The 24,170-nt window shown below is 34.8% G+C and overlaps 1 protein-coding gene and 1 pseudogene across 7 annotated transcripts in view; both read right to left on the bottom strand.

Moving 5' to 3' along the window:
• LOC140500991 (small ribosomal subunit protein eS17-like) lies at positions 1 to 24,168 on the bottom strand (annotated as a pseudogene).
• The window catches only part of CCDC102B (coiled-coil domain containing 102B), an 845,733-nt gene that overhangs the window by 53,547 nt on the left and 768,016 nt on the right, over positions 1 to 24,170 (bottom strand). The window lies entirely within an intron of this gene.

Genomic DNA, 24,170 nt, shown 5'->3' on the forward strand with positions numbered 1-24,170 from the left:
GAAAATTCCCAAGCATATACAATTACTGGAAAATATGAACCTCTGGACAAATGCTTCATTACAGAAACTCAGGTTACTTGCTATACAAAAGGGGAACACATATCTCAATGTTGCAGATTAAAGGGGAAATGTGGATAAGAACTCATGTTCTAAGAGGTATTGAGAAGTTAACATAGAATCATAGACCTTTAGAGTTTGGGAAAGACTTAGAGCTCATTTTTTCCTGACCCTCCATGTCACACTAAAGGAAAATATTTATAATCTGACTATTTGATATGAAGCTCTCAAATCTCATATCTAACTTTTAAAGTTCTCCCTTTTCTAATCTTAAACTTAACCTTCCTCTACATCTTACATAATGCAGTAATACTATTCTTCTTTCTGTTATTCATATGCAACTTTCCATCTTTCCATATTATGATTTTCTAATGGCTATGTCCCATACCTCAAATGCTCTACATTCAACTTTATGCACATCTTCTACAGAGCTTTGTCCCCAACCTCATTTTCCTTCTCTGATTACCTTCCACTGATACTGTACATACATTATAAGCATAATTTTTCTGCATAGTCCTCCAGTCCTTGAAGACAAATACTGCATATCAACTTTATATTTTCAGTCCTTTACACAGAGCTTGGCAAATAGCAAGGACCTAATTATCTGACGACTGACTGACTGATATCAAATATAAATTTAATAATATTATACAATATTTTACTTTTTTATAGACACTTTATCTGTTCACAGTTTAACATTTGAGGATATCATACAAACACACATATACACACATATGCAATTACGACATGTGTATGTATGTGCATATGTGTATGCATATGTGTATGTATGTATATGTATACACACATATAGATGTGTGTGTGTGTGTATATATATATATATATATATATATACCTACACCTATACATATGCATATATCTATCTATCTAGTTTGAAAGTGTCTTTGGAACTTATTGAACTATACTCATAATTAAGATTAAAAAAATCATATAAAATTACATATAATCCCTGTTATCCTTGTTATATTTAAAACTAAAATCTTGACTTTCTAAAAGGCAAATTTCCTTGTATTCTTCAAATGCTGCAATTTTGACTTTGGACATAGATTGCATCATATCTTTGAGTTCCAGTTAGGAAAAGTACATGAAGACTTAACAATAGAAGGATAGGCACTAGATGATCACCTTTTTGTAGTGAGCAGTCTATGAAATAAAGGGGTGGGGGAAGATAAAAATGGAAGAAGATAATGAGATTATAAATTTAGGACCATAAGATGATGATGATGCTGATGGTGACTGACATTAATATAGTGTCCAGTATGTGCCAGGGAAGCTAGGTGCTGCAGTGGATAGAATGCCAGACCAGAAGTCAGGAAGACTCATCTTCCTAAGTTCAAATATGGCACAGATACTTACTAAATCTGTGACCCTGGGCAAGTCATTCAACCCTGTTTGCCTGTTTCCTCATCTGTAAAATGAGCTGGAGAAGGAAATGCTAAACCATTTTAATATCTTTGCCAAGAAAAAACACAAATATGGATACAAAGACCTGGGCATGGCTGAAATAACTTAACAACATTAATTATGTGCCTAGCACATTGCACCATGCTTGGCACATAGTAGGTAAATGCTAGCTATTATCATTTTTGTTGTTGTTATTATACTCATAGTAACTCTGTGAGTAGATGCTATTGTTATACCCTATTCTTAGTTGAGAAAACTGAGGAAAATATCACTTACTCATGAACATATCTCAGTAAATTCCTGAGGTTAGTTTTGAACACAGGTGTTACTGACTGCAGACTAAGCACTCTATCCACTCTGGTACTTAACTTCATATAATATCATAGCTCTATAGCTGAAAGGAATGAGAGCTAACCTTCTCCTTTTATGGACACATCAAAGTCCTGGAGATATTTTGAGATTTGTCAATAGTAACAAGGCGAGGAAATATCAGAGATGCAATCTGAATAAAGATCTTCTTCCACAGAAGTAGTTGATGGTCAGTTGGTTAGATTGTTGGGCCTGAAATCAGGATGACCCAAGTTCAAATCTCAGAAATTTACTAGTAATGTGATCCTGGGCAATTCTTTTAACCTTTGAGCGTCTCATTTTCCTCGACTTTAAAACGAGGATAATAATAATAATACCTACATTTGGGGTGTTGTAAATCTTAAATGAGATGATATGGCTTAGCACAGTATTTGTCACGTAGTAGATACTATATAAATATCACTGAATGTGGGTATGTCTATATGCATATAATATACACATTATATGTGTTGGTGTGCATATTTAGGTGTATGTTAAGAAAAAAAAATCACTTAAATGGAAAGATGATTCATAAGCTGTGCTGAGTCTAGCACAGAGTTCCTGGATATATCACTTGAAATACAAAATCATAATTCATGAAATAAATTGTAGCTTGAAAGAAAATGTCCTGTTACTATTGCTGTCTTTTCTAAATTAGCTATTGACATACAGTAAGGTTGCTGATTAAATAATTTTTAAGTGAGAAGTTATTGTACAATTATACCAATTCTAACACAATTTCTTGAGATAAAATGTTAAACCTAAGAAATTTGAAATGGACAAAACACTTTCATTCTGTTACTTTTCCTAGAAAATTTTAGCAAAGGAGTGGAGCCAAGGCAGGGACTCACATGAGCTTTCCCCAAAAACTTCTCCAAATACCTTTTAAAATGACTCTTAACAAATTCAAGAACAGCAGAACCCCCCAAAAGGAGTGAAGGACATTTCCAACCCAATACAACTGGAAAGGTCATCAGGAAAAGTCTGTTGCACCAGGCTAAAAAAGGAGCACAGTCCAGCATAGTCCAGCATGTGCCATGCCAGTCCACATCTGGCCCCAGAAAACCAGGATTAGACCTTGGGGTGACTGATCATTGGCACCACTGACAGTTTTCAGACTTCTCAGCCCATAGATACCAAAGACAGTTTGAAAGGTCAGCAGAAATGGTCTGTTACACCTGGGTGAGTGAATGGATAACAGTCCAAATGGTCCATGCCAGCACAGCACCCTGCCCCTCTCCCAGTCACAGAAAACCAGGAAGAGACCTTGGAAGTGGTTGAATCAACAGCAACAGCTGCTTCCAAACCTCTCTCTGTCCTCAGATTTTAAGGGGGTGAAATGTCTGGTCAGAAAGAGATTACAGGGGTCTTTTTGCTAGCACTGAGGCAGGACTGCTGTTTGCCCTTACTTGGATCCAGGTCTCCCTCCTGGGTCACAGACCCAGGGTGAAGAGGAACACAAACATAGCAAAACTTGCAGCCACAGTGGAGAGAGAAGATTTCTCACAGTTCCAAGGAAGAAAAGAGTCCTTGCGGTCATTCACAGACCATAGTACAGGCCAGGAGAGTAGTAAACACCTCTCTTCAGATCATACCACCTTGGAAGAAAGGAACACTTACAAGTTTCTAGAAGTATCTCTGAAAGCATTTGCACAAAACCCCTGAAGCTGGGACAGTGCTCTCTCCACCTTGGAAGCAGAGTCCTACTTTAACAAAGAGTTAGAAGTCAAATAACAGGCTCAGAACACGAACAAACAACGGAGAAAAATGACTATAGAAAGTTACTATGGTGACAAGGAGGATCAAAACCCACACTCAGAAGAAAATAACTAAATCAAAGCTGCTTTATTCAAATCTTCGAAGAACAATATTATTTGATCTCAGGACGTGGAAAAGCTCAAAAAGGATTTTGAAAATATTAATCAAGTAAGAGAGGCAGAGGAAAAATTGGGAAGAGAAATGAGAATGATGCAAGAACATCATGAAAACTGAGTCAACAGCTTGTAAAGGAGACAAAAAAACTACTGAAGAAAATAACACCTTAAAAATATTCCAGACAACACATGTGAGAAGAGTGCCTTAAAACATAGAATTGACCAGATGGAGAGGAGGTCCAAAATCTCACTAAAGAAAATAATACCTTAAAAATTAGGATGGGGTAAATGGAAGCTAGTAAGTTCATAAGAAATCAAGAAATAATAAAACAAAGCCAAAAGATTGGAAAACAAAAAACAAGACAATGTGAAGTATCTCATTAGAAAAGCAACTGACCTGGAAAATAGGTGAGATAATTTTAAAATTGTTTACCTACCTGAAAGACAGGATTAAAAAAAGATCCTATACATGATCTTTCAAGAAATTATCAAGAAAAGTTGTCCCCAATATTCTAGAACCATAAGGTAAAATAGAAATTGAAAGAAGTCACCAATCACCTCCTGCAAGAGATCCCAAATCAAAAACTGACAAGGACATTTTAGCCAAATTCTAGAGTTCCCAAGTCAAGGAGAAGATACTGTAAGCAGTCAGATAGAAACAATTCAAGTATGACGGAGCAGCATTCAGGATAATACAAGATTCAGTAGTCTCTACATTAAAGAATATGATACTTTGGAAAGCAAATTAGATAGGACTACTACCAAGAATCAACTATCCAGCAAAATTTTACGTAGCCCTTTAGGGGGAAAAATGGATACTCAATGAGACAGATGAGTTTTAAGGATAATAAAAAATAGCCATTCTCCAATTGCTAAATTATCAAAATATATGATCAGGTTTCTGATGAAGCAATCACAGCTATTTATATATGAAAAATATATATGACAAATACTTCAACTCACTATTGATTAGAGAATTGCAAATTCAAACAGTTCTGAAACATTACTTCATGCCTATTAGAATGCTGATAGGACAGAATAGGTAAATGACCAATATTGGAGAGGGTGTGAAAAAATGAGATATTAATGCACTTAGTGAGTTGTGAACTGATTCAACCATTCCGTAGACCAATTTGAAACTGTGTCCAAAGGGTTGTAGAACCTTGCATACCCTTCTATCTAGCATTATCACTACTATTTATGTATCCCCAAAGAGACAGAAAACAGAAAGAAAAATCACCTATGTGTACAAACATATTTATAGCAATTCATTTCTGGGGGGAAAGAATTGGCAAATGAGGGCATGCCTATCGATTGGGGAATGGCTGAGCAAGTTATGGTATGTGATTATGATGGAACACTATTGTACTGTAATAAATAATAAGCATGATGTTCTCAGAAAAAAATCTAGAAAGATTTGCACATGGTGAGGCAAAGTGAAATGTACTATGTACAAAGTAACAGTAATATTGCAAAATGATCAGCTGAAAATGACTTAGCTATTCTCAGGAATATAATGATATATGACATCTCTGATGATGTAGTCCATCTCTGAAGGACTTAAGATGAAAAATCCTATCCATCCCCAGAGAAAGAACTGATGATGTACAGACAGAGATGGAAGAACACTTATTTAAACTTTATGCTCCTTGAGGTTTTTTGTTTGTATTTTCTTTCATAACTTGACTATTGTGGATATATTTTGCTTGATGACACTTGTATAACCTATATTGAACTGCTTGCCTTCTCAATGGGGAGTGGGAATATAGGGAGAGAATTTGGAACTCAACATTTTAAAAAAATAACACTTAAGAATTGTTTCTTCATGTAACTGGGAGAAATTAAATACTGAAAAAAAGGGAAAAAAATAGTCAGTACAACAACAAGGTTGAAAGAGCCAAGAGAATGTTTCAGTTACCGAAATCTTTTTTACCAAGTAGAGTGCTATAGTAATAAGAAGTATTCTCTTCTTTTCTTTTAGTTTCTATTGTCAAGTCAACAAGGATTTATTAAGTGACTAACATGTCAGACACTGTTTAAAGTACAGAGAATTAAAAAAAAAAAAAGCAAACACAGCTCCTGTTCTCAAAAAGCTTACTATGTAATGGAGAAAACATGCACATGACCATGCACAAAGATGAGATCTACCAGATAAATTAGAGATAATCTCATTGCAAAGTAACTAGCATTAACTAGAATTAAGAGAAATGGGGAAATAAGTTCCATTTAGAACATATGTTTTTAACTGAGAATTAAAGGAAGCCAGAGAAGTCAGAGAAGATGGAAACAAAAGGATTTGGCAACAAATTATTTATGGGGATTAAAATGAGAGGAGTTGAGGATGAAAACTAGATTCTAGAGCTGGGTGAGTAGAAAGAAAATGATGCCGTTAAGACTATTAGGGAGGTTAGAAAGAGGGGAAGATGTCTGGCAAAAGATAGTGAGTTCAGCTTTGGAAATGTTGAGCTCTAAATGTGCCTATATTCCATTCAATATATCTGATAGGCAGTCGGAAATGTGAAATTGGTAGGGCTTGATAAATAAATCTAAATACCATCTGAATAGTGATGATAATTGAATGTGGGGAAGCTGATGAAATCACAAATGAAACTGGCATTGAGGGAGGAGAGAAGAGGGTTCAGAGATTTGGAGAGATAAAATTGTGGTTACTGACTGCAACCTGGCTGAAGATCCAACAAAGGAATTTCAGGAATGGTCATACTAGAAAAAAAGAAAGAAAATGAGATAAGTTCTGTATCATAAAAATCTAGAGAGAAGAGAGTGTCAAGAAGAGGGCGATTGACAGTGTCAAAGGCTCCAAAGAGATAAAAAAGGATAAGGTCTGAGAAAAGATCATTACGTCTGGCAAATATATGATAGTTAACTTTGAAGAATTGGCTGAAAGGTCAGAAGACAGAGTGCAAAAGGTTAAGAAGAGATTGAGAAGAAAGAAAATGTAGGTACTGATTGTACATATTCTTTTTAAGGAATTTAGCTAAAAAAGGAAGGAGAGATAACCACCCCAAAATATACGTTCAGACCAGAATGTACGAATTGTCTGATCTCACCAACTTCTTTTTAACTAATATCTCTTAAAAATTGAATGGCTAAAATGTGATAAAATCATTTAAAAACACTTTTATTGATGTTTTCTTTGTCTTCCATTGCCATAGTAACCTATATATCTCTCCCCCTGCCCCAACATTTCTTCTGGGATCTTATGAGATCTATTCTATTTGACAAAGAATACCTTTTTTAGAGGGGAGAAAATCAGCACAACTGATCAATTCATTGAGAAAATCTGAAAATATGTGCAATATATAACACTTATGGACCTCCCACTTCCTTGAATGGGGTAGATTGGGAGTATCTTCTCAAATCTCTTCAATTGAATACCTCTTGTTCTGATTTTGCTACATTTATTATTTGTTTTGGTGTGTAGTTATTCTTTGCATTTATATTGAAGTTTCTGTATAAAATGTTTTCTTGGCCCTGTTTAATTCACTTCTCATCAGTTCATATAAATATTTCCTCACCTCTCTGTATTCATCTCACGTTATATTTCTTACAGTACAGCAATATTCCATTACATTTATGCACCACAATTTGTTTAGCCATTACGTAATTGATGAGTATCTATTTTGCTTTCAATTCTTAACTGTTACAAAAGAGCTACTATAAATAATTTGGAATATATTGGATTCCCCCCCCATTAACAGATTCTTTGGGGTATAACCCCAGTAATAGAGCCTTTGATGACATTTTAGTTACATTATATACATTATTCAATATTGATTTCCAAAATAATTGTACTATTTCACAGCTCTACCAATAACGTATTGGTATATTTGACTTCCTACAACCCTTCCAGAATTGACTGTTGCCATATTTTGGTATTTTGACCAAAATGCAGAGTGTGAGGTGAAACAGCAGAGATATTTTGATTCACATTTCTCTTATTATTAGTGATTCAAAACATTTTTCCTTGTGGTTGTGAAAATGTTGCAGCTTTTTGAAAACTGTTCAGATTCTTTGACCATTTATCTATTGGTGAATGACTATTAATATATTAGTATAGTCCAGCTTAATACAAAACCTTGATTATCTTCCTCTTCTCAATTCCCCACACCTGGCACCACACACATGCACACACAAGTGTATATAGGTATATATGCACACACAAAAATATATATGTATCTACGTACATAAATAGATACATATACATATATGCATACACACATATAAATATATATATGTATAGTTTATATATCTTAGTACCAAACCTTTCACTTTTCAGAGAAATTAATGTAAATATTTTCTCCCCTTTAACTACTTCTCTTCTTATCCTAGATGCATTAATTTCAGCTTCAAGTATAATCAAAGTTACCTAGTTTTATCTATTGTTGTAATTTCTTCTCTCTCTTATGTGGTTATGAAGACATCTTTTATCTGCAGTTGAGAGAAGTACAAACATACTTCTATTTTCTTTACAGGATGGTCTTTTATATTAATGTAATATATCTATTTAAATGTAATATGGAATGTGGTGTGGAGGTATAAGTCTCATTTCTACCAGACTGCTTTCCAGTTTTCCCATCACTTTTCATCAAATAAGGCCTCCCCTGCCCTGGAAAGTAACTTATATTTTCTACTTTTTCAAACACAGGGTTATAGAATTGTAGTGTTTTTGAATCTTCCTTGTCTGATATGTTTCATTGCTTCACCTGTCTATTCTTTGTTTCTTTTAAATACTCATTTTTAACTTAAATACAAAAAGACAAAAAAGAACATTTCCATGTACGCAGCACAATATAAGAAGATAACTTAATATAGAACCATAAAGTTCTGGTTCATGCTGCTCACATTTTCTTTTTTTAAAAACAACGTAATAAGCACTACACATCATTTTCAAAGTGACCATGCCTTTCTGTGCTTCCTTCCAAGTTTCTTTTGTTCTCTGCTATGAACTTTTAAATTTCTTTCTCTTCCTCTCCATCTCACTCTAGGGAAGACTACCAGTAAACACAAATATTGTTGGGATTGGAAGCTCAATTCCGTGTGGACAGTCTCGGGCGGGTAAAGGTGGGAGCTTCTAAATCTTAGAGCTCTCACGAGACCCCCCCCAGGAAACTGCAGGGAATTGAGGTGAACCGAGCTATCTCGAGTAATTCCGCCTCTTCCCGTGAGAAACGTGATGGGAGAGAGATCTCCCCGCCCTCGAGATTGTCCCGGATCTGGGCACACCTAGTTACCTAACAGCACGGTATTGAGATGCAAACTATGCGGCTGAAGGTTAAGTAGGATTGAGGAAGCCTGAAAGCTCTCTTAGCACGTGAGGAGCCAAGAGGACAGTAGGCTCCGCTTTTCTTCTTTCCTCTCTCCCCTCCCCCTCTCTCCCCGCTTGTACTTCTACTTCCAATCCCTTAAGATCTTAGCCTCCTTAGGAAATCTCCCCCTCTTCCTCCTAAGGAAGACCACCCTGCACTTGTAACCGAGACCCTGAAATAAAGCTCAACCCTTGTTCGACTCTGGAACGTCCTTTCTCTCATATGAGCATCCAGTTTTGGCCAACCGAAGACCTTGGAGGTGAGGTAAGAAGACTCGGGTAGCCCACAGGCCTCTAGGCCTGGCAAAATATGAGTACACATTTATGTATGTTTGTATATGTAAGTATATATATATGCATGTGTTTACACATACAAAATGTGTGGATATATGAAGAGAGAGAGAGAGAAATCACCAAACAATGACATTCTTATATTTACCATTTCTTTCTCTGGATGTGCATAACATCTTCCTTCATAGGTTCATTGAAGGTGATTGGAGCATTTATTTATTTTGTGTGTGTGTGGGGGCGTTTCCATGTTTATTGAAAGGAAGGCAAAAGTAAATATTATACAACTTCTCTTAGTGTTTTGAAGTTCATTCCAACTGTGGGCTGGGTAACTTGCAGGTTGGATAAACTGCCAAAGTCCAGGAATTTCAACATTTTTTTGGTATCAGGGTCCACTTCAATGATTTCCTGATTCAAAGGAGAGATCTCAGGGACATAGTTATCCTTCCTTTCTTTTTCTTCTTCCTGCAGTTTGATGGAGTTACCTCTCACAGGGCCCCTCTGGATCCACTTCATCAAGTGAGTAACATATCCTGCAATCTTGCTGCAGAGCTTCTTGCTTGTGATAGTGGCAATGTCGCATACGTCCTTGTTCGTGTGAGTTATTGTCTAGGCACATGCAGTACTTTTAGATGGTGACTCCTGCTGCCTTCTTCATGGTCTTAGTCAGAACGTGACCCATATTGGCTCTGAATGGTGAAGGGATGATTTGGGCATTCACAATGCTCAAAATGAGGTAGTCATTCAAAGTTATTTTTATAACCATATTGCTGTTATTGTGTACAATGTTCTTTTAATTCTGTTCATTTTAATCTTAATATTTTCATGCAAATCTTTCCATGTTGCTTTTTCCTAAAATCATTGATGTCATCATTTCTTATATCACAATAGTATTGCATTGAATAGCATACCACAACTAATTTAGTCATTTCTCAACTGAGGGGCATCCCCTCACTTTTCAGTTCTTTGTCACTAAAAAAAAAAAACTGTTATAAATATTTGAGAACATATAGATTCTTTTCCTTTTTCCTTAGTCACCTTAATAGTGCAATTGCTGGGTCAAAGAGCATACATGGGCTCAATTACATATTGCTCTCCAAAATAGATTAATTCATAGCTCCACCCACAGTTATTAGTGTCTCAATCATTCCACATTCCCTCCAACATTTGTCCTTTTCACCTTCCATTGGCTCATCTCTCTCTAGATGAGTTTTATCACTGCTGCAAATATGATTTCAAATCTGGGGGTATTATTTCCCCTTGGTCCTTATTTCTTTTCATCATTTTACTTGATATTCTAAACACTTTTTTTTTCAAATTAGTTCTATTATTTTATCAAACTCTTTCAGATATATTCTTGGTAGTTTAATTGGTATAGCATTAAAATTATAAATTAATTTTTATCCTATTGTCATTTTTATTATATTGGAATGGTCTTGCCATGAGCAAATAGGGACAGTTTTATCTCCTCCATATCTTTACTCATTTAATTACTTTGTCGTAATACCATTGCTAGCATTTTCAGAACCATATCAACTAATATTGGGAATAGTGGAAATACTTGTTCACTCCTATATACACTGGAAAAAGTTCCATTGTATCCCATTGCACATGATGCTTGCTTGTGGTTTTAGATATATGCTTTTTTGATATTAAAAAGGTCCCAATATGCCTATACTTTATAGGGTTTTTAGCATAAAAGATTGTTGTACTTTGTCAAAGTTTTTTCCTCTATTTAGATGATTTGTGGTTTTGGAAATTTTGATTTTTTTTCCAATTGGGAAAACATTTAATTAAAACATGTAATAATAATAATGAAAATGTGAATCAAGTAGGGAAAGATTTTTAAGACTCTCTCTCTCTCTAAAGTATAAATATGCTTCAGCCACAGGAAAATGATTATTCAATTCTTCTTCATCTTTTTTAACTTTCCAAAATATTTGTAAAAATATTTAATATGATTAATTGTGCTGATTTCTTAATGTTGAACCAGCCTTGCCTCCCTGGTATTAATACCACTTGATCATGATGAATGATTTTTTGAATAAATTACTATAATCTATTTGATAAATTTTTTTTAAAAGTTTGAGTCAATGTCCATTAGTGAACTGATATTGGCCTGTAGTTTTCTTTCTATATTTTATCTTTCGGTGATTTAGCTATTAGGACTATTTTTTGTCTGAAAAACAATAATTCTGGTAGTTCTTTCTCAATTTTTGAGAATAGTTTGTGAAATATGGACACTGATCCTTAAAAAGTCTGATCTAATTATTCTGTTAATTCCATCATGTACAGATGTATCTCTCCCTCCTTTCCTCCTTACTAGTTCCTTTAGAGCACAATCTTTTTTCTTGTTTAAGTTGCTATTCTCTAGCTGGTATTCTGATGGTTTGAGTATTTTCTATTTTTGAAAGCATTCCTCTATTTTTGTTGTGTTCTCAGTTTTGTTGTTTTCTTTATGAATTTTGATGATAAAGCATATGGATGTCATAAGTTTATTGCTGATACTGTCTTGTGTCTGACTCCTTACAGCATAAGAGTTTCCTTGTTTATCCTTTTTTATGTTTGTTTTACTTTGTTAGAGAGCATAATGTCAGCTCTTGGATTACTGGGTTTGTTTATTTGTTTGCATTTGATTCACTTAACACATAAGAAACTTTTTTCTCCATCATCTTAGTTTTGCTTAGTGTATATCTTCATTTCTAAATGATTTTTTACAAGCAACAGATTGTAGAATTTTCTTTTCTTATCCAATATGTCACTCTTTTAAATTTTATTGGATTGTCAAATTCCACTAAAGTTGTGTTAGGCATATATTTCCATCTATATTTATTTTCAAGTTATGATTTTTCCCCTCAGCCTCTAACCACAATTTAGTTACTTTACTTCTTCCTTTTTAAAGTAGCCCTATTCCCAGTGACTCTTTCTCATCCTAGATTCCCTCTTCTTGCTTATCAATTACCCCTTTCCTTTTAGGGTTATAGCTAATAGTTTTTTCTTTCTTCCTTTTATTTCATTGCATATTTCTTCTGGCTCTTCTCCCCTTCTTTGTCAGGTAGATTCTGTCCTTTCTATTCTCCCCTTTAGCTATTATTCATTAAATAATATTCATTAGTTTGTTAATTTAATTTTTGTGCTTCTTCCCAGAAAGCATTTCAAATTTTCACCCTCTGTTATCTCTCTTCTCTCTCTGTCTCTGTCTGTCTCTCTCTCTGTCTCTGTCTTTGTCTCTCTGTCTCTCTCTCTGTCTCTCTGTCTGCCTGTCTGTCTGTCTGTCTGTCTCTCTCTCTCTCTCTCTCTTTCTATTTTCCCTCTGTAGTCTTGACTGTGGTCTTCATAAAAACAAAGCTTCCAAATTATTCACTCTAGGCTCTGCCTTCTACCATGTTTCTGTCTCTGCTTCTGCAATGTAGAGCTTATCCCATGGATTCCTATTTTCCATCGCACTTCATTTTTAGAACAATGTCAATTCTTCAACTTTAGAGAGGACACTGTCCCATGGCAGAGCACCACCCCCTGCAGTGATCTATACAATATCTTGTTGGTCTTTTCCCCCCTGCATTTACCTAGAATTCTCCTCCCTCTGTTAATTTCCCTCACTCCTCTAGATTCCCATTGCTCTAGGGGTTCCAGCTCTCCCCTCTCATAGAATAAGGAGACTTGTCAGGTACCAAATCCTCCAGGCTTCATTCAATGTAAGGTCTTCATCTTCCATCATTCATAGGATCATTCATCAGTGGAACCACCTCTCATTTCCAAAATAAATTCCCCTTTCCTTCCTCCCTTCCAATCATTTCCTTGTCTTCCTCATTGAATTTCTTGTCAGCTTTTCTCTTTCTCAGATGACAAAGGTCACTTTGCTTAATTTCTAGATTTTATTGGATCCTATAATATCACTCACTCCTCCCTATCTTCATACTTCCCTACATAACTTTAATGTATCCTCACTTATTTTAATTATAGTTCCAGAAAAGAATTCACTTACAGATAGGATTTCATCAGGTTCTGTCTATAACTTCCTTCTTCTTCCTCTTCACTGTTACATCTACTAGATTTCCATCTTCAACTGTCTCCTGTACATTTATAAAAGAAGTCTCTTATTGGTCTTACTGTGGTCACTGGTGATATTTGTATTTCATTATTCCTCCTGCATTTCTTTAATTTTGGGTGTTTGAGAAGTAAATCTTCTAGTCAGCCATTTTCCCCTCTAAATAATGTTTCAAACTCTTCTTTATTATTGAATATGGACAAAAGATGAATAATTTTTTGCATTGTTAGGCTCAAATTTGCAGAATAGTTCATCCTGGATTGTATCTTGAACTCTAGTGCTCTTCAGAACACACCATTCCATTCCCTCGTTTTTCTATTGGATATGGAATAGTTTCACATTAATCTAATGTAATTTTCTTCATATTTGAAGGTCTTTCTCTTGATTGAAGACTTTATTTCTGAAATAAGATGGTAAATTTAAGCATTATTTACCTTGGAGTATGCAGCCTTGATGTTTTGTTTCTTTTGTTTTCCTGGAGGCAATCTATAAATTGTTTCAATTAAAAATTTATTTTCTAGGATTAGCAGTTCTGAGAAATTCTCTCCTATTATTTCCTTCATTATAGTGTCAGTGTTAAGATTTTCTGTCCTGTCATGTTCTTCTGCGAGACTTATTATCCTTATTATTATCTATTGTTCTCTCTTCTGTTTCTTTGGTAAGGTTTGTTGTTGTTGTTGTTGTCATAGTTGTTGTTTTCGGCAGGACATACATTTTGCTCTCATAATTCTCAGTTCTTTTTTAAACCGTTCAAGAACAGTGTATTGTGGTTCCCTGTTCTCAGACCCACAAGGTATTTTATCTCATCAAGTGTATAGATTTCCTTTATTTTGAAGTATTTTTTCTTTAGTGCTTCAACTTCTTTACTTGAGCTACAGCCTCTATTTCCTTCCATTTCATTTTTTTCTGTTGATTGATCTGTTTTTATTCACTGTCTTTGAAGTTGCTTCATCCCAGAATCTTTGATACTTTCAGTTCCTTCCCCTTACCCCCAATTCCCCTGGCTTATTGCTCATTTCTGACTCCCTCTCCTCTGGTTCTGGTTCCTAAGGAACTGGGTCCTAGTGTTTCAATCTCCTCCTATATTAGGAAATTTACCATGAACAAGCCTAGATTTCTTCCTCAACTGACTATTGAATGGTCAGAGGTAGTCTCAGAGATGATTTGTCGTTCTTTAGTCTTAGTGCAGTGCTGCATAATTCACCAAGTACGCAGAATTCTGTCCCTTTGTTCTGTTCCATTCCCTCTGTTTCTTAGCTCTATAGTCTGGCATCAGTGGTTCAGAGGCTGTTTTCCCTGGTACCAGCAGACCTTCTTTTCCTTGTCACTGGCAACTGAGAGCTATCAGGAGTTCAGAGTTTTGCTGCTTTTGTGCTTCCTGTTCGTTGTCCCTTCACAGGCCTTTGCTCCTTAAGGGCTATTGTCATTCTATCAGTTGAGATATGAGGAAACTTGCACATCCTTGGGCCAGGGACTCCAAAGCCCTGGTAAGAGGGCAGGGAGACCAGGTAATAGGGATCCTTTTTGATGTAAATATGTGTCATGTCCTTGGGTCTGTTAGTGAAAATTTGCTACTGGTAACTGGTAAAGCAAGGGTAATGAGTGAGCTTAGGATAAGTGAATATGTTTCTGGATTGTTTTTATAAGCTTTCTTTTGGATTTCTGCTTTCTTAGAAAAAAGAAACAACTAGAGTTGATTAATCTTTGGGGTGTAAATCTGAACCAAAATACTTACCAAATCATAACAATAATATATGTCATTTAGTGCATTAAATTTTGTTGTTTTCCCCCAAAATGAACCCTGTGAGTTAGGGAGTGCAGTCATTGATATTCCCATTGAAAATAAGAAAAAAATTGAGTCATAGAGGTGTCAAATTATTTATTCACTTTTGTATATAGAGTAAAGTTAAAGCTAATATATCATCTGAGGTGTCCTCTATCTAAGGTCAGTAGTCTATGAAGTCAGTACTTCACGTAATATCCAATCATTATTGTATCTGTGACTGCAGCAAGGTAGCTGTTCCCTCTGACAATTCATGCTGCAATTCTTCCTTTTCTACCTATCCTTTTCATAAACAACAATCACAAAAATAGCTTTAATCTGCAGTGGAAAACCTTATCAAAGTAACAAAAGAGAACAATAGATTGGGAATGAAAATACACAGCAAACAAAGACAACGCTGAAGAAGAGAAATAAACATAAATAGAAAGTATGCAAACATACAGATCTCAAAGACAGGATCATAAGTCTCACAGAAGAATATGACAGGACAGAACACCTGTGAAATGATTTTCTATGGTTTTCTATAAATTTACCAAAGGGGGTCTGTCAAACATGACATAGGCTTTAATCTTTGCAAAGTCCTTCAGAAAAACATTTAAATATAGATACCTATATCCATACATATATATGGAAATATATACATATATATCCACATATTTGCATACCCATATGCACACATATGCATATGTATGTGTATATCTATCTATCTGAGTTTTCTTTTTTTTTTTATAAAATCCCTCGGTCTTCACAATCGTCCCATGAGAGAGATACTATAAGTATTATTTCTTCCAATTTTAAAGTGATTGAAGCTCAGTTAAGTACCTTAAGCAAGGACACACACTGATTCAACAGCAGAGTTGGTAGCTGAACCTACATCTTCAAAAGACTTGGTTCTATAGTTTGAGAATAATGGCCTGATAATTATAGTTCATGCTTCTTTATTATTATAGTTAATAGGTGGCATGGAAAGAGAAAAAATCTCTAGAGCAAGTCGAATATATTCTATATAATCTGTATGTTATTGTGCCCCTTCAAAGAGATTACCCTTCCTTCAAAAAAAAGAAGGTAAATAAAGGTAAATAAAATTTATTAAAGACATATAGCAATATGCAAGACATTTTGCCAAGTGCTAAGGATACACAGAAAGGCAAAAGAAAGGAGCCTGAAGTTAAAGTTACCAAGGTCAGGCAGAGAGAGTATTAGGGCATTGTCTGTCAGTCTATAAAGATTTTTAAAAATATATATGACTCATATTCTGTTTTGAAAATTGGATCAAATGTGATACATAAACCATGAAAAACTCGCCAAGGGTATTATCTTCATGTAAAATAAAGCAGACCGTTTTACTGATATGCACACACACACACACACACACACACACACACACGACCAATAGGCCATGATAAAAAAGGAAAAAAAAACACAGGAATAGATCCAATTATCAGCAGTTTGGGGAATATTTGAGACATATATTTATACACATATGTACATATAAATACATACTTTTTTTTTATCATATACATATTTCCTTCTTGTTTTGTTCAGTTGTTTCAGTTACACCCAACTCTTCCTGGCCTTATTTGGTGTTTTCTTAAGTAAAGGTAGTGGAGTACTTTACCATTTCCTTCTCCAGCTTATTTTACTGATAAGGAAACTGAGGCAGAGTTAAATAACTAGTAAGTGTCTGAGGCCACATTTGAATTCAGGAAGATCAGTCTTTGTTACTCTAGGCCTCTCACTATTTCTATTGCAGCACCTAGATATATGTACACACATAAGCAAAAGTTTGGTTCAGATTTTTTAAAAGTATATTAATTATCTAATGATAAAAAATAGATGGTGCAGTCTTAGAATTTTATATATCACTCTGTATGCATGTCTTCTTTTTCTCTGGGCCTTCTTACAATAATGTCCATGCATGTCCATAGACTGGATAGTGTAAGATATCCTTCATAATTTAAATTAATTTTTAATTGTTTCATGACTTCATGTCTCCTTCTTTAAAAATGAAGTTATATTTTATATCATGAATGACTAACAGAAAATACTATGCAAGTAAATTCAAATATAGGCTACAAGAAAAAAAAAAAAACATGGCTAGCCTTTTTTGTGATTGACTCCACTAGTTATCTGATCAGTTGTTCTGCTCCACACATTGAAAGTAGACGGTGATGGAGAAAGTGACACTTTTAGATTTCAGTAAAAAGTGTTACCTAGATCTTCCCACTTTTCTGAATACTCATGATGCATGTGTTTTAAAAGAAATTGTGCCATGGCTTATGGGGGGAAAGTTTATTGAAATTTTTCTCACTTTACTGTTTCAGAAACAGCAAGTTTGCTCTTTGCCTTGAAATAATTGTGTCCTTTGGCTGACTAATCAAATAAAGAGTTTGGTGGGGGCTTATTAGTTATGATTTTGAGTGGATATAAATCAAAAGAGTACTATGAACCTGGGATGCCATTGCTTCAGTCCTTACATGTGAGAAGGAATTGTTTCAAAACACTACAAAATACAATCTGGGAAGACTTACAATAATTGGAAGATTATTAGCAATTGTTTCATTATTTTGCAAAACAATGAAAAGTATTGGGGGATGAGTAGAGAAAATTTGGCATGAGACAGAACTAAATCACATTATCCAGAGAATATTTATAGATGAAATTAGAATGAGGAGAACAAGTAAGATGGATAATTGAATAACACTTTAGACATTTATTTTTCTTAATAGAAATAACAGAAATTTCTTTGCTTAACTATTGATGAAGTTTTATGCTTGAGAAAATTATTCATCATGACTAAAAAAGGTATGCTGTACAGAGTTCAAAGGGAAGATGGTTTTACTGAGGGAAAAAATCTACTAGTTGTTACTATTTGGGGATGAAACTGGATTAATTCAAGAAGTCAGATAATATACTGTCCTAGGTGGATGGTGCTGGACTTGGAATTAGAAAGACCTAAGTTTGAATCTTGCCAAAGTTTATTAACTGTTGTATACTGGTCAAGTCACAAACTTGTGTGATTCTCAGTTTCCTCATTTGTAAAAAAAAAAAAAAAAAAAAAGTCTAATGGTAGCATCTATCTCATAGGATTGTTTTGAGGATAAAATAATGTAACATGTAAAGTACACTGCAACGCTTAAAGTGCTACATAAATGTTAACTGTCATTATAATCAGCTTTATCACCATTGTCATCAGCAATGAGAACTACAACCATTCTCTACACTTACACAATTTCCTAGAGTTATATAACTAGTAAGCTGGCTGCATGTAATTTTACTCATAGTTTTAAAGAATCATCTGGGTGCACTGAGAGATGAAAGACATTAGCCACGCTTTTCCTAATTCTGGGGCTGGTCCATGGAAATTATTATTCAGAGATTGTGAGACAGCTATATTTCAATAATAAAATTACATTCAATTGCATAAATTGGAATGAATTGGATAATAGAAAAGTAGAAATTTATAGAAGCGAGTGATGTGGTCCAATGAACCAAGTAGTTATTTTGAAATGACCTGTGTTGTGATTCTTCCTTTTGTACCTAATTTATCATAGTTAGACCTGATAGCCTGCACAGCTAAAATTTCCTCAAACTTTGAGGAGAAAGCCAAAATAGAGATATTATAATAGAAGTGATATAGTGGAAAGGATATTTATTTTGGAGTTTGAGGATGTAGGTTCAGATCTTGCCTCTAATATTTACTAAATAGGTGACCTTGAAAAATTTATATAGCTTTCCTAGGATTCAGTTTAATCATTTATAAAGTCTTGGACTAGATGAGTCTGAGGTCCATTCCAACTTTAAACCATGATTTTGCAAATACATATATTGTAGATACATACTAGTATTTTTTTAAAATCCTAAAACCACTAAACAAAATCCTTTTTTGGTTTTATGACAGATGTAGCACTAAGGGGTAAAGGATGACTGGACAGTTTAGATAATGGGATCCTTACTTTTAACTTATAGTCTCATTTATACAGACAAATTGTAATGCTTTGGAGCTTTACCTTATCTCAGTTAAAGGACTATGCCATATGCATGTCACCTAAAATTGGCATTTTTCTGAACACGGCATAATTAGCTTTCATTTTCTCTCTCAAGTACAAAAATAGTTTCAGCCTATATATAATAAGTTCAGAGAGTACTACTTATTGTAAAGTTCACAGTGAACAATATGGATCAAATAGTTACTTGGAAGAAAATCCTCTTTTCTACAAGAGAGACAGAGAAACTGTTTCCTGATGTGCCAGTGGTAACAAAATCACAATTATTACCTTTAGAAAGTAGATTATTCACCAGCTTTAGGCAAGTCTAATAAAATGCCATTTAACCAAAACAAATTCAAAAGTTCATATCATATAGGGGATCATCACCCATATTCTTGAATTCATTCCGGCTTGGGTATTAATGAGAAGGATAAATAGTGAATTTGTTTGCAATACTTCATCTATAGCTACTTTCTGAAAAAACAAAACAAAACAAAACAATTTTAACCAGGGAAATAGGAAGAAAGACTTTTTAAAGGTCTTTATTATTTTAAAAAAGATATTTCTATTGCTTTGTGAAAATATAGAACTGTGAATAGGTCACTTAGACTTAAAGTCAAGAAGATCGTTAAAATATTACCTTACTAACAATCCTTTTGTATCTTGATAAATCTCCTTTCCCTCTCTGAACCTCAGCTTTCTCAATTATAAAATGAAGGAGTTAGACTTGACCTCTAGGGGTCTTTCCAGCTCCAGATCTTATGAATAGTGGGATTATTTGACCTCTTATTTGCTTGCTGAAATTCTCTGCAACGGTTCTTGTGTACTGTAGTACTAACTCCTCATATTTAATAACTGTCTCCTACTTGCTCAACAAAGTATTATCTCCTTACAAAGTTGAATTAGAAAAAGATGTGATTTTGCCTGGTGACTTTTCCAAACTTCCCTGAGTCAGTCTGTCACCTTTTCCAGTTCATGAACTTCAGAAACTGCTCTCCTTACAGGTACACAAATAACTGTGCTTTGAGTTACACCAAGAGCTAAACATAGCATCATTAATGAGGCTCCTCAAAGATGTAATTTTGGAACCAGGTGACTTTCTGGATTTCCTGAAATCAGTGTTCATCTTGGTCAAAGGCACTTCAAGCGTCCTACCCTCCCAGCTGGCAGTTTTCAGGATACTCAATTGCCAGAAAGCCCACTCCCGCAGTGGGATGTGAGGAAGAACCCTGCAGGTGGTAAACATTCTTCAGTAGCAGCCTATTTGCATCAAGGTAACCATCCATAATTCTTGATCTTGGGTTGCCAGAAAGTGACAAGAAAAGTTTCTTTTTCACTCTTCAGCATTAGCAGCCTGAAAAAATAGTTTGCTATTATTAGATGGAAGGTTTCCATCTATCGTATTTTTCTGCTTCAAAGTCTAATAAATTTAATATTTTCTAAAGGAGATTATTCATACACATGAGTGGACTCATAACTTGGCACACTTAATTGTATGTTTATTTACTTTTCTTGACCTGACCCTAATTTTTTACTAGTATAGGAAACTTTTGGTGAGGAAGCATCTTCTGCTAGAGCACCTGGGTCACTGATAAACTAAGTGGCTTACCCTGGGTCAGAAAACAGTACTAGAACCAACTTGGACTTGCTCCCTCAAAGACCAGCTTGCCATGCCACACTGACATACATAGCTATACTGATTGATGAGGTAAAAATCTCCCAGACAATTAATTTGTTCAGAAGTGAAAGAGTGTGACTTAAAAAATACTAGGGTCCTCATTGCTGTAGGTCTTCAAACACTGACTTGATTACTACTGGTTAGGGTTATAGTAGAGAGACTTCATGTTCAAGTATGGTTTGGAAGTTGGGCTCTATATTAGCATGAATTAGAAGTCCATTCTCATTATGAGATTCACTAATTCTATGTGGAAAAATTACACATAACACTGTCCTCTCTTTTTCACATGTAGGCATGGCTGAATCTATACAATATTTATTTTTAGTCAGATTTTTCTTGGGATCTGTCCTTTTCCTTTTTGGTGACCCTCGCCTATTAATCTTTCCCCTGTTCACCCAATACCAACCTTTCAAGTACTTCTTTCTAAAAGTCCTCCACTACCACAAAGCGTTGCATGCTTTAAAGTCACTTTTCTTTCATCCTTCCTTTCTAGAAATATATTCTCATTCTTTCAGGGTAGCAGATCTAATCTGGATATTAAGAGAAAAGCAATTTTTAATAGAAAAGTGTTTCTGAGTGTGACTGAGGAAGCCTTAACTCTCAAAGTGAATTTATATTTTGAAAGAGGAAGTTTGTTAACCAGCACAAAACTTCAATGGTAGAATTACAGGCACTGTGAAAAATAATTAAGTAAAGTTATTCCAAAAATCTGTTGAAGGTGTTTCTAGGGAGAAATGTAAATGGTGGTATTGTCTAAAATTTATATAATGGGATAATAGGATCCAGAAACTAAAGAGCATTTACTAGAGCCAAAATTTCTTAATTTTTAATCTATGCATGTTATGCTAGTGCCTGAATATAGAACAAAGGATATGATAATCACTTATATCCTTCTGTTCACAGCTCATATCAGAATTGTTAATTTTTTAATTCTGGGTACTATATATCAGGAAAGCAAATTAGAGAAAGCCCAAGACAAAGTGTCCAAGAGTGTGAAGAGATCAGGAATCATGTAATATAATCATTCAATTTTTCAGTTAAGTGTGTTTTACATATTAACATAAACAAAGTATATGCTCAAGTTGCTTACACTATCCTAAGAAGCATCCAATATTTGTAAATATAAGTATAGAAAAATACACAGAATGAATGCAAAATAACTTTTGTAGAAGAGTTTAGGAGCTGAAGACATTGGGGAAGGTATTATTTAGAAGGTAGTGCTTAATCTAAATTTTAAAGGAAATTGAGGAAGTGAAGGTGAGAAGGTATTTCATTCCAAGTACTGTTCTTATACATTCATTTCCATAATCTAACTCTCCATGATGCCATTTGAGATTTTCTTGCCAAATATACTGAAATGGATGGCCATTTTCTTTTGCAGCTCATTTTACATATGAAACCAAAGCAAACAAGGTTCAATGACTTGCCCAAGGTCACATCTCTAGTAAGTGTCTGAGGCCAGATTTGAACTCAGGAAGATGAATCTTTCTGATTCCTGTCCTGTCCTGGAACTCTATCTATGGATCCACATAGCTGCCCTCGCCACTTATCTGCCATATTCTACCCAAGAAGGATAGTAAAGACACAGAGATGGGAGTTGGAATGTCATGTATGGTTACAAAACAGAGTTTATGAATAAAAGCAATACATAATAATACTAGTGGCATAGTTTGGAGCCATACTAAAAGGGATTTTAATGCTAAACTACGGAGTTTATATTTGCTTCTAATGATACTAAGGAGATGCTACAGTTTATTGTATAGCATGATAATATTACCAGACCCATGTTTTAGGAAAATAACTTCAACTCAGCTGAAGAAGAATTGAATGTGAGAAATTGAAGCAAAGGGACCAAGAAGATTACTGAAATAGTTTAGATTAGAAGTGATGAGTGCCTAACTATGGTGATAGCAGTGTGAGTTTAGAGAAGAGAATAGATATGAAAGACTCAATAGAGGTAGAATTGACAAAATTTGGCAACTTAATCATTATATGAGAAGAGGGAGAATAAAGAGTTGACTCTGAGGATGTAAAGTTATGATAACTGGAAGGACAATATTGTTTTACATAAAAACAGGGAAGTTCAGAGGAGTGGGTTTTGGAAAAAGATAATGAATTCTGTTTCAGATCTATTGACTTGAGGTGCCCATGGGACATGTACTTCTAAATGATTTCTAGATAAGTGGTAATGGGGAACCAGAGGAGAGGAACTACAGTTGCACAAATATGATTAACTTAAAAAAGTGATTCTGTAAAATAGAATCTTTAGCAATAAAAACAAACACATTCATAGATCTTTATGAATTTGGTATCCTGCCAACAATTTCTTATTACTGAGAAGTGAAATCACAATATAGCTGGCTACTTCATCTCTGTTTAAAGATCTTTGCTGCTTACCGTACATAACATATTGTAACAGTTAGCACCCCGATATGCACAGGGAACCTGCTATCCCAGGTTCTTTGATCTGCTTTTCTAAAGGAAAAGGCAACTTTTGAGGGGTCGACAATAACTTTAATCAAGCGCATGTATCAGTCATTTAGTTCAGGAGGGAAAGTCAGCACCCTGAACGTCAGAGAAAATACAAAGAAATCAAAGATAAGCAGACAGGCTTCCAAACTGTCTGACTATACATCACGGATCAACATATAATTGTCTGACCATACATACATAATTACCAGAGAGGGAAGCATCTTCATTTGGGTTTTCAAAGCTGGGGTTCTCCTTAGTGGCTTCCCAGAATCTTGTCTGGCCAAACAAAACACTTCTAGTCTGTAAGCCCCAAAGTAAAACCCCCACCTCAGAGTCTTTATACACTTTTTAGCACCAGAGGGCATCACAACCCCTGAGAACCAGTGCCTCATTAGTAAAAGGTGTGGGCCTTCCTATAAATCTTCCCAGGCCCGTTAATGGATGGGAAAGATCATCTTTAATCACATTATTCAGAGGAACTTGATTATAACAAAACAAAAATGGCAAAGAATCCTACTTTGCTTGCCATTGCACATATCATACTGCATCATTTCATAGATTGAGACCCAGAGGGGTCAAATTTCCAGACCTTAGAGATAAGAAAAGAAAATCAGAGTAGACAGATGATTTTTTTAAAGTGAGTAAATTGAAGAATTATGATTCAATTTAATTAGAACCAAAAATTTAGACAGAAAGGACTTTACCTGTCTTTTATTCATAGAATCATAGTAGTATTTAAAAAGAAAGGTTCAGAAAGAAAATTTTAAATTAACTTAGTCAAATGGCTCATTTTACAGATCATATAATTCCAGAGTCTAAGAATTTGTAAGGATCTCAGTAACTATCTCGTCTAGATGAAATAGTTAAAGTCCAGGGAATGAAATG

The sequence above is a fragment of the Notamacropus eugenii genome, chromosome 4, assembly GCF_028372415.1.
Source record: "Notamacropus eugenii isolate mMacEug1 chromosome 4, mMacEug1.pri_v2, whole genome shotgun sequence".
Classification (NCBI taxonomy): domain Eukaryota; kingdom Metazoa; phylum Chordata; class Mammalia; order Diprotodontia; family Macropodidae; genus Notamacropus; species Notamacropus eugenii.